A 14,799-nucleotide genomic window follows, 5' to 3' on the forward strand; every position below is an offset into this window, starting at 1 on the left:
CACTAACATTCTTTGGTGTTGGCCACTCCTTAATTGCTTTTACCTTATCTTCATCGACCTGAATTCCATTTTTACTAACAACAAAACCAAGAAACACAAGTTTGTTTGTGCAAAAATCACACTTAGCAAGGTTAGCATATAAAGAATTCTCACGCAAAACCATCAACACCATCCGAACATGTTCAACATGCTCACTAAAGCTCTTACTATAAATCAAAATATCATCAAAGTATACTACCACAAATTTACCAATATCATACGCAAAACATGGTTCATTAGTCTCATAAAAGTACTTGGTGCGTTAGTTAAGCCAAAAGGCATGACCAACCACTCATACAAACCAAATTTAGTTTTGAATGTTGTTTTCCACTCATCACCTATATTCATTCTAATTTGGTGATAGCCACTTCTCAAATCAATTTTAGTAAAGATAACACTTCCATGCAATTCATCTAACATATCATCTAACCTAGGAATAGGATGACGATATTTAATGGTAATCTTGTTAATTGCACGACAATCAATACACATACGCCAAGACCCATCTTTCTTAGGGACTAACAAAACAGAACAGCACATGGGCTAAGACTTTCCCTAACATAACCTTTACTTAGTAGTTCCTCAACTTGGCGTTGTAGCTCTTTGGTCTCCTCCGGATTGACTCTATAGGCTGGTCTATTTGGAATGGATGACCCCGTACAAAGTCAATTTGGTGCTCTATCCCCCTTAGTGGTGGCAACCCACTAGGTAACTCCCTCGGAAACACATCGTCATATTCCCGCAAAACACTTACAAACACACTAGGAAGAGAAGAGTTAAGATTATTAGTGTTAAATAAAGTCTCCTTGTACATAAGTACAAGTACTTGCCTATTTTCACTCAAAGCCTTTCTCATGTCTCGCTCTCTAACTAAGAAACTCACTTTTTCTCGCTTGCCTCCCCTTTTTCTTGCGCCTTACTCGTTCTTTTGCTCACATTCTTGCGCAAACCCTCGCTAAACTCTCCTTTTACCACTCGTTGCTCTCCCCCTCATTATTTTCCACACAACTCCCCTTTTGCTTTTGCACCTTTTCTTTTCATATGCACTCTCACACTTTCTTTTTCTTTCTCATATGCTTCCATTCGGTCCTTTACAACTTTTTGTAATTCACAAACTTCTTTAGGACTTAATGGTGCCAAAACATACGGTTTTCCATCCATTACAAGAGAATATGCATTGGTTCGACCATTATGAATTACAGATCTATCATATAACCATGGTCTACCTAGCAACATATGACATGCTTGCATGGGAACAACATCACATAATACCTCATCATTATACTTCTTTACACTAAATGCAATCCGTACTTGCTTAGTAACTCTAATCCCACTTTGATCATTAAGCCATTGCAAGGTGTATGGCTTAGGATGCTTAATAGTTGGAAGTCTTAAGTTTATCAACCATCATAGCACTGGCTACATTAGTACAACTACCCCCATCAATGATTAAACTACAATTAGCATCATGGTTTTGTACTTTACATGTAGTATGGAATATGTTTTCCCTTTGAGCGTCATCATCAATAGGTTGTAAATTAAGAGCTCTAAAAGTTATAAGTACATTACTAACCTCACCCAATTGCACATCATCACATTCTTCCAACTCAGGCATGTATAGGTAATCCTCCTCACCTGGTTCGGATTCTTCATCACTCTCAAAGACCACTTCACCACCTCGAATTGCCATGGTTCGCTTGTTTGGACATTGGGAGGATATATGTCCATACCCCAAACACTTGAAGCATTGCACTTTCTTTGATTTGAGGTCACTTTGCGTCGTTGGTTTAGTGTTAACATCAAATTTAGGGGCTGGCTTGATGTCCTTTGATGCCTCACGACCCTTGTTAGGGGGCTGGTTGCTCCCTTTCCATGCATTACTCCATTTTGAGCTAGGGGCGTACTTCCGCTCTTGGTTTTTAATTGCTTTTCCACCTTTATGGCCATGTGCAACATATCCTCCATCTCTACATAATGCCGCAATTCAATTATGTTAGCAATATCACGATTCAAACCATGCAAAAATCTTGCCATTGTGGCTTCCCTATCCTCATCTATATTGGCTCTAATCATAGCTATCTCCATAGATTGCCAATACTCCTCAACACTCTTACTACCTTGTACTAGATTTTGTAACTTGTTGTACAAATCCCTTTGGTAGTGCGATGGCACAAACCTTTTACGCATAATGCGTTTAACCTCATCCCATGAACCAACTTCGTGTTCCCCATGGCGCTTCGACCACTCACCAATTGATCCCACCAAATGGCGGCATAATCACAAAATTCAACAACAGCAAGTTTAACCTTTTTAGACTCACTATAGTTATGACATTCAAAAACCCTTTCAACCTTCTTTTCCCACTCCAAATAAACTTCAGGGTCACTCTTACCATGAAAAGATGGTATTTTCATCTTAATGCTACCCAAATTAGTGTCAATTTTGGGTTGGAGATTATGTCTAGACCCTTTAGACTCACTTTCTTGGTCATTATCGGAACCATTCCCTTTAGACGTTTTAGGCATATCATTCAATAACCTAGTTAATTTGTCATCTTGTTTTTGAAATTGTTTTGTCATATGTTCTACTACATCTCTCAATGTATAAGCTAAATTTTCCAAAGTCAATGATGGTTCGGATGACATGGTTAAACCAAAAGACTAAGAAAAAGGACGTGATCAAGTGTTATACTCCTGGAGGCTTCTTATAGTTAAAGGCAAAAACAAGAAAAGATCACTCCCTCACGTGTTTCACTCACAAAGAATTGAATTCCTTATAGAAATTAAATCAAATTGTTCTAGTAATCACAAGAACAAGTTTTTCACAACCTCTTAACGTTTATTAATTCCGAAGTTCAATAGAACACTCGTGAATCAATAAAACGAATTATAAGCGTGTGAACAAAACAAGCTTACAACTAATCGAACAAGACTCAATTAACCCAAAAGAAAAGCTTTTTAAGAGAAAACAAACAAAATTATCCAAATCAGAATTATAAGAATGAAGAACGTACTCCAATTAATTAAAAGGAATTGCGAATGAATCAATCAAGAGTCAATTCTTCGAGAACTACCCAACACAAATGGTTAGGGTTAGTTTTCCGTTCCTTCCCTTTCTTTTTTTTTTTTTTTTTTTTGGAAATCTGCCTTGATATGCGAGCAATGAAAATAGTATACTTTTTTTTTTTTTTAATAATGATGCAATGTGAAATTGAGATGAAATAGAAGGACTCTTTAATTGAAAAAAATGAACCAACTAACAAGTTTGGCTCTGATACCAAATGATACGAACTCGAACCGGATACGTTCAAACACCAAGATAAGTAATGGTGAGAAAATCAAACTGATAAACGCTCTCCCTATTTAAGAGGAAGCACCCTTACCAATAAGTTCGAATTTGTCGCCCCAAGATCTAACTTGAAAGTTTGCAATTGATTATGGAACTAACAAACTTAGCAATAGAACTACTAAGCCCTTTAGTTATAAATAGATGAAGAATGTTCAAACAACTCAAGAAACTAATAAAAAGTTAATTGATTGATCAAACATGTAGATGTGAAACTAAATCAAACAAGTTAATTTAATCTCAAGAAATTCAATAAGGAACACCTTAAGGAATAAGAGTTAACAACTCAAATTAAACTTCATTCAGAAATGTATATTGATCTTATGTCCTTTAAACTGAAATACATAGCTCTATTTATAGAGTTTTGAAATGATTCTAACCCTAAAAAGGACTAAGAGATAAGCAATAAAGAATCAAACCCTAAAAGACTTCTAATGTCGCCTCCTTCTCTAAGCATAAGTGGTGGCCGCCCTAGGGTTAAAGTGAGACCTCCAATGCTTCTAGAAACCCTAATGTGCGGCCCAATGCTTAGGGTGCGGCCCAATGCTTCTAGAAACCCTAATGTGCGGCCCAATGCTTCTAGAAACCCTAGGAAAGCCTGTTGACTTTGATCCCTGATCTTTGACCTTGACCTTGTTCCATGACCAGAAGTTTAAGCTTCATTAATAGCAATTAATGTCACTATCTTCAAGGCGTTGTTATCTTCATTAAAAGCACCATCATTAGCCATCTTCAAAACATGCTCCAAGTAAGAATTTAAGGCTTGCTTGAACCTTTTACTCCTTGCTCGTGTCATCGGTCCTCCATAGGCTAGTGGATCCATGCTAGTTGACTTAGATGCATCTTTGGTTGCATCACAGCCTGGACTCCACCCGTGCTTATCAGCACGGGCTTGACCACTGTCGTGCTGAGACATTTATATAGGCAAATGCGATTTATTGATTTAGGGTTCGATTTTCTGACTTGATTTCACACATACATCCACGAGCCATCCTTTTCCAGACTTTAATATTCAACTTTAGGAGACTATTTCGCTTATTGAAGGAAGGATTACATTGGTTTAAACATCACATTGAAGATCAATAGTGGATTTGGAGGCATTCAAGAGGCAATTTAGGGTTCACCATTCAGATTTAGGGATTTTGAGCTCTTCTTGCTTTCAGTATTAATAAGATATCACATTATTCATGAGACGTTGTGAATTCTGTTCCTTAGATTGCTTTCTGTAATTGAGAAATTCATTAATTAATTAGAATTTTGAATAACAAGAACTGGTTAATAATCATTTAGAGATAAGGGTAATTAACTAGCCGGATTAAGAATTAACAAAGCTTAATAAAGGCGGATTAAAGCTTAAGGCTAACTTAATAATCAATTGTTAGGAAGAGATTCCAACTTTAGATTCTTAGGTTTAGGAATTCGGTTATCTCCAGAGGGAGACTGAATTCAGTTAAGAATTCATCCACGGGTAGCATAATTGGATTCATCAATTTGTTATTTTTTGTTTGATTGCCAACTAGTTTAGGTTCCCTTTGGGTTTGCATTTCTTGTCTTGATTATTTCATTCATTTAATCATTCTTGCATCTCATTTAGAACTCAGTTTACAGTTATTAGTAAATTTAGAATTCATCCATCATATATTTTAGGTTAGATAACAAAGAATGAAGTAGTAACTCTGGGTTTTCACTTTCCCGAGAATACGACCTTGATACTCGCCATTATTACTAGTCTGCATCGATAGGTTCACTGCCTTAGATTGTAGCTACATAAATAGCTATCAAGTTTTTGGCGCCGTTGCCGGGGATTGTTTGGAAACTATAGTGAAATTTGTTATTTGTTACTTTAGCTATATTTTTTTCTTTTCTGCTTTTGTAATTATTTTATTTATTTATTTATTTATTTATTTGTTTGTTTGGGTTGTTACTATCTTATTCATTACATGTAGTGTATAACCAGGAGGTCTAATTCTGATCAAGTAGACCTTTTAGAAGTTGCTTCGCCAATGGAAGATGGGCATGAGCTGTCAAATGAGGAGGTATTGGAGCAGCTTGAATTTTGGTTAACACACGAGCCAAGCGACAATACTGGGGAGTTTTGTGAGATTGACAGGGTAGGTGTGCATCAATTGAGACCATCACTTGAGGAATCACCAGTCCTCGAGTTGAAAGATCTTTCACAGCATCTCAACTATGCATATCTGGATGAGGATATCAGGTTGCCTGTCAGTCTAGCAGCGGACTTGACACCTAAGTAGAGAGAGATACCTTTACCTTTTCTAAGGGAGTACCTACAGGGGTTCGCTTGGAAAAATGCTAACAATCTAAGGATTAGCCTCACTTATTGCTCAACCCACATTCTTATAAACGACATCAATAACCTGGTGATTGGACCGCAGAGCAAGCTAAACCCGCACACGCAAGGAGGGGTTACCGAGTCCAGCTAAACGACTCGAGACAAAAAGAAGCACTTTTGGGAGGCACCCCAAATTTTATTTTATGTTTTCAACGTTATATTTTTTTAGTTTTGAAATATTTTATTAGTTTTAGTTTTCATATTTTATTTAATTTTTATTTTCAGTTTCTATTATGTCTTTATTTTTCATTTTCAGCTCCTACCAAGGACCCACAGAATTTCCACTCCACCAGCCTCGGTGGATAATCAGGGCAGTCCCTCTAGATCTTCTTTTTATTTTCTGCGTTGATTTACTTTATTTTTCATACATGTCATGTACCTAGATATTATTGATTTTGCTTTCTTTTTTTGTACATCCCATGCGGGGTACCCACTTTGTTTTACACTGAGGACAGTGTGTTCTTCAAGTGTGGGGTGGGTGTGGGTAAACCGTATGTTCTTTTCTCTTTCCCATGACTTTTGGAAGTTTCTGAAATTGTTCACTGGTGTTCTCTATTTTTAGGATGTTAGGACCTATGTTCTTCATGTCGTTTAAGCTTAGTTTGTTCTTTTGTAATTAATAATTTAATTTACATACTTGAAATTGATTATCCCTCTCGATTCTTATTCTTGGAAAGCAATTTCACTGTGTTCAATATGTCACTTTGGCTGGGTTAAATCGGTGTTGCTTGAGTTCTTTGCAAATTTTCAGCCTTTATCTTTGAACTTTGATTATGCCAATCTCTTATACCATTTATGTGATGATTCAATTGATAAGTCTAGGAACCAATTGCAAATTTTAGCCACTTCAAACGTGAGTTTTTGAACCAAAGTTTGAGCACCCTTTGCATATTATGTTCATGATTTTTCTTGTTTGAGTGTGCGCTGTACTTAATTTTGTTTCTAGAAGTTGCTCTGTAATGCTTGTTGAGGTTACATGAATTTTTTGAATACCATTAGATGATTTGAGCAACTTAGGATTCACCACATCTGGCCAAAAGCCTACCCCTTTGTTTCCATTAGTCAGCCAGTTTTAAGCCTTAACCTTTTCTTCGTGATTTACATCTATACCATTCTCTACATTTGTCTTTTCTTTCACCCTATATACTGAATAATTATATGTTATGCTTCTTCTTTTATGGAATCATAGTGCCTAATTTTGTTATAAATTCACTTAGTCCTTTTAATCATTCTTTGATGCTCTCTTCAATCCAAATTGTATAACTATTCTCGTTGTGTCATTAGGATTTAATTCTTATGAGCATCCTTTACTTCAAATAAGACTTAGTGAGTATTTTTGTTGATTTAGCATTCAGCTCCTGAAGCATTCATTCTAAATAATTACATGATTTTTCAGTATACTTTACACTTCTATCCAAATATTCTTACCTTTACCTTTGCCATATTTCAACCCTTGTAAAGACCTTTTGATATAGCGAAGATGAGATTTATGAGCTAGCTTATGGTAAATAGGTTTTGTGCAGCTGCATTGAGGGAATTTTCTTGTTTACCTGTAAACATTGTGAGCGAATTGAGAGATTCCTGTGAGGCAATGGTTCCTGATCTTTAATGCTGAGTTGTTATATAAGTTGTACTTTGAGATGGTATTATTATAATTCTTCTTTGAAGGTATATGATTTATTTAGGTACTTGAGTTTCATTCTTTATATGTTGAATAAGGTTAAGTTGTGAACTTTAGCATCGATTTTGAGGGGTGATTGTTGTTGTATATGTATTGAATTATTGATTGCATGAGGACAAGCAAAAGCTTAAGTGTGGGGTGATTTGATGTGCATCGTTTTATACATGTTTATATGCCCAATTACTTACATTTTTGTACATAGTTATCTTGTACATAGTTATCTTGTTTTATGCCAGAATCACTTGTGTTTTGGTTCCTTTCAGGTTTTAGGTGATTATCAATGGACATTATCAGTAGTCGAGGGAAATACGTGCAAATACGGACTAGAATCCATCAAAAATCAAGCAAGGGCTAGCATTCTGAGGTTGAGCACGGCCTGGACTCTGGTCGTGCTGAACCATCAATACTTAACCCTCAATAATGCCATTTTGGCACGGTTTCTGAGGCCACCGCGGCCTCCGTCACGGCCCGTGGTGGTTCAGCACCAGCGAGGGCACGACCAGGAAGAAACCCTAAGTTGCGGGACTCAGAGGTCCATCACGGCCTGGACTCTGCCCATGCTTATCAGCACGGGCTTGACCACAGCCGTGCTGAGATATTTATATAGGCAAATGCGATTTATTGATTTAGGGTTCAATTTTCTAACTTGATTTCACACATACATGCACTAGCCATCCTTTTCCAGACTTCAATATTCGACTTTATGAGACTATTTCGCCCATTGAAGGAAGGATTACATTGGTTTAAGCATCACATTGAAGATTAAGAGTGGATTTGGAGGCATTCAAGAGGCAATTTAGGGTTCATCATTCAGATTTATGGATTTTGAGCTGTTCATCCAATTCGAAGGAAAATGGTGTATCTGTTTCATTTTCTTTATTCTTTCACTGTTATTGAGCTCCTAGTTGTTTTATACATGAACATGTGTAGCTAGATTGATTAAACCTATTGGGATTTCCTTACTATGTTGGCTTAGTACTAAATTATTGGATTGTTTAAGTTCCTTTATCTAATCTTCTTGCTTTCAGTATTAATAAGATATTGCACTATTCATGAGACATGGTGAATTATGTTCCTTAGATTGCTTTCTGTAATTGAGAAATTCATTAAGTAATTGGAATTTTAAATAACAAGAACTAGTTAATAATCATTTAGAGATAAGGGTAATTAACTACACGGATTAAGAATTAATAAAGCTCAATAGAGGCGGATTAAAGCTTAAGGCTAACTTAATAATCGATCATTAGGAAGAGATTCCAACTTTAGGTTCTTAGGTTTAGGAATTTGGTTATCTCGAGAGGGAGACCGAATTCAGTTAAGATTTCATCCATGAGTAGCATAATTGGATTCATCAATCTGTTATCTTTTGTTTCATTGCCAACTAGTTAAGGTTCCCTTCGAGTTTGCATTTCTTGTCTTGATTGTTTCATTCATTTATTCATTCTTGCATCTCATTTAGAACTCAGTTTCCAGTAATTAGTAAATTTAGAATTCATCCATCATATATTTTAGGTTAGATAACAAAGAACGAAGTAGTAACTCTGGGTTTTCACTTTCCCGAGAATACGACCTTGATACTCGCCATTAGTACTAGTCTGCATCGACAGGTTCACTATCTTAGATTATACTACATAATTAGCTATCAGTTATCTAACCTTAAATAGTAATGACGAAGTTACTAATATATGACTAGATGCAAGCTAAATGATTAGCTAAATGTCAAGCAATCTGCAAAGGTTTAGTGAAACAAACAAGGAAAGAAAGCAAACCCAAGGGGACCTAAGCTAGTTGGATTTTAGTAAGGTAGAAATTAGATTGATTACCAATTGTGATTACTTGTGAGCGGATTCTAAATTGAATTCGAGTTCCCTCTCGAGAACACCGAATTCCTAAACCTAACAACCTAAATGATGGAATCTCTTCCTAACAGTCGATTTTAGGTTAGTCTTAAGATTAATCCACTACTATTAAGAGTTGTTAATTCTTAATCCGGCTAGTTAATTACCCTTATCTCTAAGTGATCATTAACCAGTTCTTGCTATTCAAATTTCCAACTACTAAATGAATTTCTCAATTACAAAAAGCAATCTGAACAACACAATTCACAACGTCTCATGTATAATGCGATATCTTATTAATATTGAAAGTAATAAGAATACAAGCATTGATAATCAAAATCTCATAAACATTAAGTGTAATCCAACAAACAAAGGAACCCCAATGGGTTCAACAGCTCTAGCTACTCATGCTAACGAATAACATAAAATAAAAAACAAATGCAGAAGAGAAAATTGGAAACATGTACACCCTTCTTCTTCAACTCAGATAAATAGTCCTAAATCCCCAAATCTTAATAATGAACCTCGAATTGCCTCTTGAATGTCTCAAAATCCACTCTTGATCTTTAATGTAATGCTTAAACCACTGAAATTCGTCCTTCAATATGTGAAATGGTCTCCCAAAGTCGAATGTCAAATTCTGGAAAGAGGTGGCTCACGCGCGTATATGAGATCTAAAGTCAGAAAACTGAACCCCTACAAAAGAAATCGATTTTGGCTGAATAAATGTCCCAGCACGGCCGTGGTCAAGCCCATGCTGGTCAGCACGGGCGGAGTCCAGGCCGTGCTGGACCTCCGAGTCCCAAAATTCATCCTCTTCTCCCTGATCGTGCCCTCACCGGTGCTGAGCCACCATGGGCCATGATGGAGACTGTGGTGGCCTCGGAAACCATGCCGAAAGGCCACATTTGAGGGCCAAAGGTCGATGGTTCAGCACAGCCAGAGTCCAGGCTGTGCTCAACCTTGAAATGCTAGCCTTTGTTCAATTTTGACAGATTCTGGTCCATATTCGCACGTATCACCCTAAATACTGATAATGTCAATCAATGATCATCTGAAACATGAAAGGAACCAAAACACAGGTGATTCTGGAATAAAGCAAGATAATTATGCATAAAAATGGAAGTAATTGGGCATATAAACATGTGTAACACAATGCATATCACAGAGTCTGAATAAAACACCGATTTTGAGGCTATAAATACATATGCACCCATCACACTTCCCCATATGCGATTCTTCTTCCAAAAGCCAAAAAATCATGTCCCAAAAAAGTGTCAACAGTCTACAAATCCTTCTCAAAACCCTAACTGGTGATGATTAGATCAAACTTGAGAAATTCCATCTTTCATCCTTCAAAGCCATGCAACACACCAAGCTTGATTATGGGTTTCTCTATTCTGCCGTCAACTTTTAGTGTCCAAGAGACCATGTCTTTAGGTTTAATGGGCAAGAGTTGTGCCCTATAATTAAAGAGGTTTCTGCCATTCTTGGAGGCCCTAAGGATACCTCTTATCTGATTACTTTTCCAAAGCTTGATAATCTCTTTCTTGGCAAATTGGTGGAGCTATTTGATATGCCCCCTGCTGAAGTACTTTCCCATTCTATTGGTGAGTACATTACCCTTATCTCACTAATTTCTTATTGTGAGAAGGAAGAAAGAGGAACACATTCTTGGATTTGGATGATGGGGCTTTTACCTTTATGCCTAATTTCTGCTGATTTCACCCTAGGGAGGGGGAGATGTTAGGATTGCTAGCATCATACATCAAGTGGAACATGGAGCAAATCTTATACTCGTCATTCTAGTTGAAATCACTATTGGTTTAGACATTTATAAAACCCATCAATGGTTTGACGGTAGCCTCATTCTCTTACAAGTATACAACCAAATCTCTTTCTTCTTTATTATTTTTGCCTTACTTTTGTCTAAGCGGCCCTTTCGGGTTTTCAACTTAGCAGGATTTTGTCTTAACGTTTGCCTAAGCCGCCCTTTCAGGTTTTGGACTTAGCAGACTCTGTTTTTGCCTAAGCCGGCCTTTTGGGTTTTTAACTTAGCTTTCCTTTTTTTTCTTTTTCCTTTTTTCTTTTTTCCTTTTTCTTTTGCAGATTTGGTTGCATGAAAAGCTCTAGATACTAACCATCCCGAGGAATGTTGATAAATACGAGCCGAAGCATGTGCAAGTTCAATCAGTAGTTACCCCGTGGGATCATGATGGTTGGATTTCTTGGATGAAGGGCATCCCAGATACACTTATTCGCCGGTCCTGTCCCTAGTGGAGAATCAAGCACGTCACACTTCAGGTATACAACAACTGTGTGCCTTTACCTGGATTACAGTCATCCACTTTCTACACACCCTCAAGGCTTTGCCGTCAGTACGGCCAGAAGCAATGGATCTTCGAATTCCCTCCTGAATTTGAAGGCTTCCCACTCATACAAGATTTACTAGACAAGATGGAGAAACTCTAGCCTCATCGAGACATAAAGCGCAATCTTGACTTTGAAGGGGATCTGACCATAGATGACAACTATAAGGCTTAAGTCGAGCTTCAGATCACCACTTTCCCTGGATTTGCAAGGTTCAAGAGGACTCGATAGCTAGCTGCTGATTCTAAAGATATGGATGCAAATGTAAATAGAAGAAAATGATAAATATGTTTCTTTTTAGATCTCATTCATTTTGCTTAGTACTTTAGCTTAGTTTTTCTTTCAATTAGTATGCAAGGTAATAAATAAACATATATATGCTTGAAAAAGAATCTCAAAAAATTATATTCATTTAAGGCCCAGATTGGTACATTTTGATTTCTCATGATACAATTCCTGTCATCAGTAAGTCTTTTTAGATTTTCTAACTGATTATTTTCTCTCATTCCCCTTATTTTTGAATGACCAGCCCTTTTTGGATTTTTCGATCAACGGGTTATCTTTTCTATTACATATTTTTTTTTATGCATAGTATTTCTTGAGACGATCCAGGTAGATTAGCTTAGAGAACTCGTTTCCCTCCATATTTGAGATCTTAGCGGCACCTTTAGGCCGAATTTTCTTTACTAAGTATGGGCTTTGCCAATTAGGCTTGAACTTCCCTCTAGGATCGAACACAATAGGTCTTGTGTGTTTCAATACAGAGTCTCTAACTCTGATCTTTCCTAGCTTCACTTTCTTATTGAACGCCCTGGCTATTCATTTTTTATACAACTGTATATGGTATAGGGCTTTTATCCTTCTTTCATCAACCAGAGCTAACTGTTGGTATCTCTACTCAGCCCATTGGTACTCAAGTATTTCTGCCTCCAACATCACTCTCAAAGACTTCAACTCCAACTCAACTGGCAATACCACTTTAGTCCCATAAACCAAAGAGTTTTATTTCCTCCAACCTAATAGTTCAACCTTCTGTCAGTTTGCACAGTCTTCCTTTTGTCATTTTTTATTTCCTCGACCTGAAGCCCATCATCATACAGGTCCATGAAAGTATTCGGGTTCATCATCTAAAGCCTTTCGACTCAACTAGGAAGAACATTTCAGACCATCATACAGACTTGGTCCTTTTTAGAAGACTTGTTCTTCATCAACCCAGCCTTGTTTCTCCCCCTAGTCAAGAAGTCAGAGAAGGACTCATTCGGCTTTTGCTTGGTAGACTCAAGGTCTCTAATCGAGACTTCCAACTGAGTATTATAGTCATACTATTTAACAAACGAATTATATAGATGGCGCCACTCAACTTTAGCAGATTTCTCTAGACCATGATACCAGTTCACAGTAGGTCCTTCTAGTGACAATATAAATAGCTTGACTATTTGGGTCCTCCTTAATTGTGTAGTCCCCATAATGGTTACATATTACTTTAGATGAACCTTCGGATCACCAGTCTTGTTGAAATTGTTCATCTGAGGCATCTAGAATTTTGCAAGCAACTTGTCTTCACCAGTCAATACTAACTCCTAGAAATCATAGGTTGGGTCCAAACCTTTGATTTCCAGCATGCCTTGCATCTTGTCAGGCCTAGGACTTAAGCCACTTACAGCTTCATTAGTGGTAAGGGTTATTTCCCTTTTGGCTTAGTCCAACACATTTTTGTTAAAATTCTAGAAATTTCGGGGCACTCCTCTTCTAGTAGGGTCTTCGACATTAGTATTGCTAGCATGAGCGATGGCGTGATTCGTGATCTCGATTACAAGCGCAACTAGGTCAATAGCAGCAGGGGGATTAATAGGAGCAGTAAGTGGGGCTGGATTTGCAGCCATCCAGGCCAAAAGCTATTGGAGTTCTTCTCAAATCACACCTCTCATATCGTCAATGACGGTAGTCTTGAGGATCTCTATGTCTTGCTTGTTAGCTCTTTCGTTGGCCATTTCAGATGTAGCTTAAGCAGTAGCTTGGCTCCTTGGTCTTTCAAGAAGCTCTAATATGGTTTGGATCCTTGGAGAAATGGGTACCCCTTTCTAGCATTTTACTATCTTGCCTCTTTCAACCCAAAGAAGAATCTATATGGCTAAAGAATAAAGTGTCAATATGATGTATTTGATGCATAAGATGTATGATGCACGATGCACGTGATATGCACAGAGACAAAAGAAAAAGAGGTTAGCACACACATTAATATACAGATCATCCTTCCAACCTTATTTCTCCCACACACGGTCCATGGTAGGTCTTCTCTTCCCTAGGATTTTGGTTCTAGGCTTTCTATTAATAGGGGATAGTAGGCCGACGCGCATGCCATAAACTCTCAAAGCTGCTAAGCCTAATTAACTAGTTATTATGGAGAGGCCCAATTCAATGATCCTAAATCTAATATTGCCCAATTTTAACCTAACTAAGCATGGCAAAGCCCACATAGTCTACATGGATTTTAGATTAAAGTCCAATTACCATCTTTGTTAAGCTAAGAGGCTACAATTTTCGTGCCAGGTCCAGTTTTAAGGCCTAAGTATATATGGCTCATTTTAATTAATCAATCACACAATACTTATTTAATCATAAGTAAACAAAAAACAAGCAAAAAATAAAGTATAGAAAGTAAATCTAGCTATTACAATCCGTCAACGACTAAAAATGGAAAGAAGAACGCCTAAAACTAAGTACAGAATGTAAATAATTTAACAAATGTATAAAAAATCCATACATGGCCAAAATCTAGGGTTTTGGGGTGTTGAGCCGATCGGTTCTAGGGCTTTAGCAGGAGATTTTTTATAGCTTCTCCCTTAATTCAATGCCCCGGAACCAATCACACATGCACAGGAGACAAAAGATCAATTAAAACGTAAACTAAATAAAAACATAAAAAGGACATAAATTGAATAAAAACCCTAGAACATAAACTCTAGAATAGTTTAACTAAGAGTAAACAAAAAAGGGCAAAATATCATATTTTGATCATGGAATCCTAAAACATTTAACTATAAAAAATATGAAAGAATGATGAATCTAATCTAAAATCCTAATCATGTTACTAATCATTAAATACAATCAATGTTCTTATTATCATATTCAATTCTCAGCAATGTTCTTATTATCATATTTAATTTCTAGCA

Source organism: Ricinus communis, chromosome 6 (genome assembly GCF_019578655.1).
Source record: "Ricinus communis isolate WT05 ecotype wild-type chromosome 6, ASM1957865v1, whole genome shotgun sequence".
Lineage (NCBI taxonomy): Eukaryota > Viridiplantae > Streptophyta > Magnoliopsida > Malpighiales > Euphorbiaceae > Ricinus > Ricinus communis.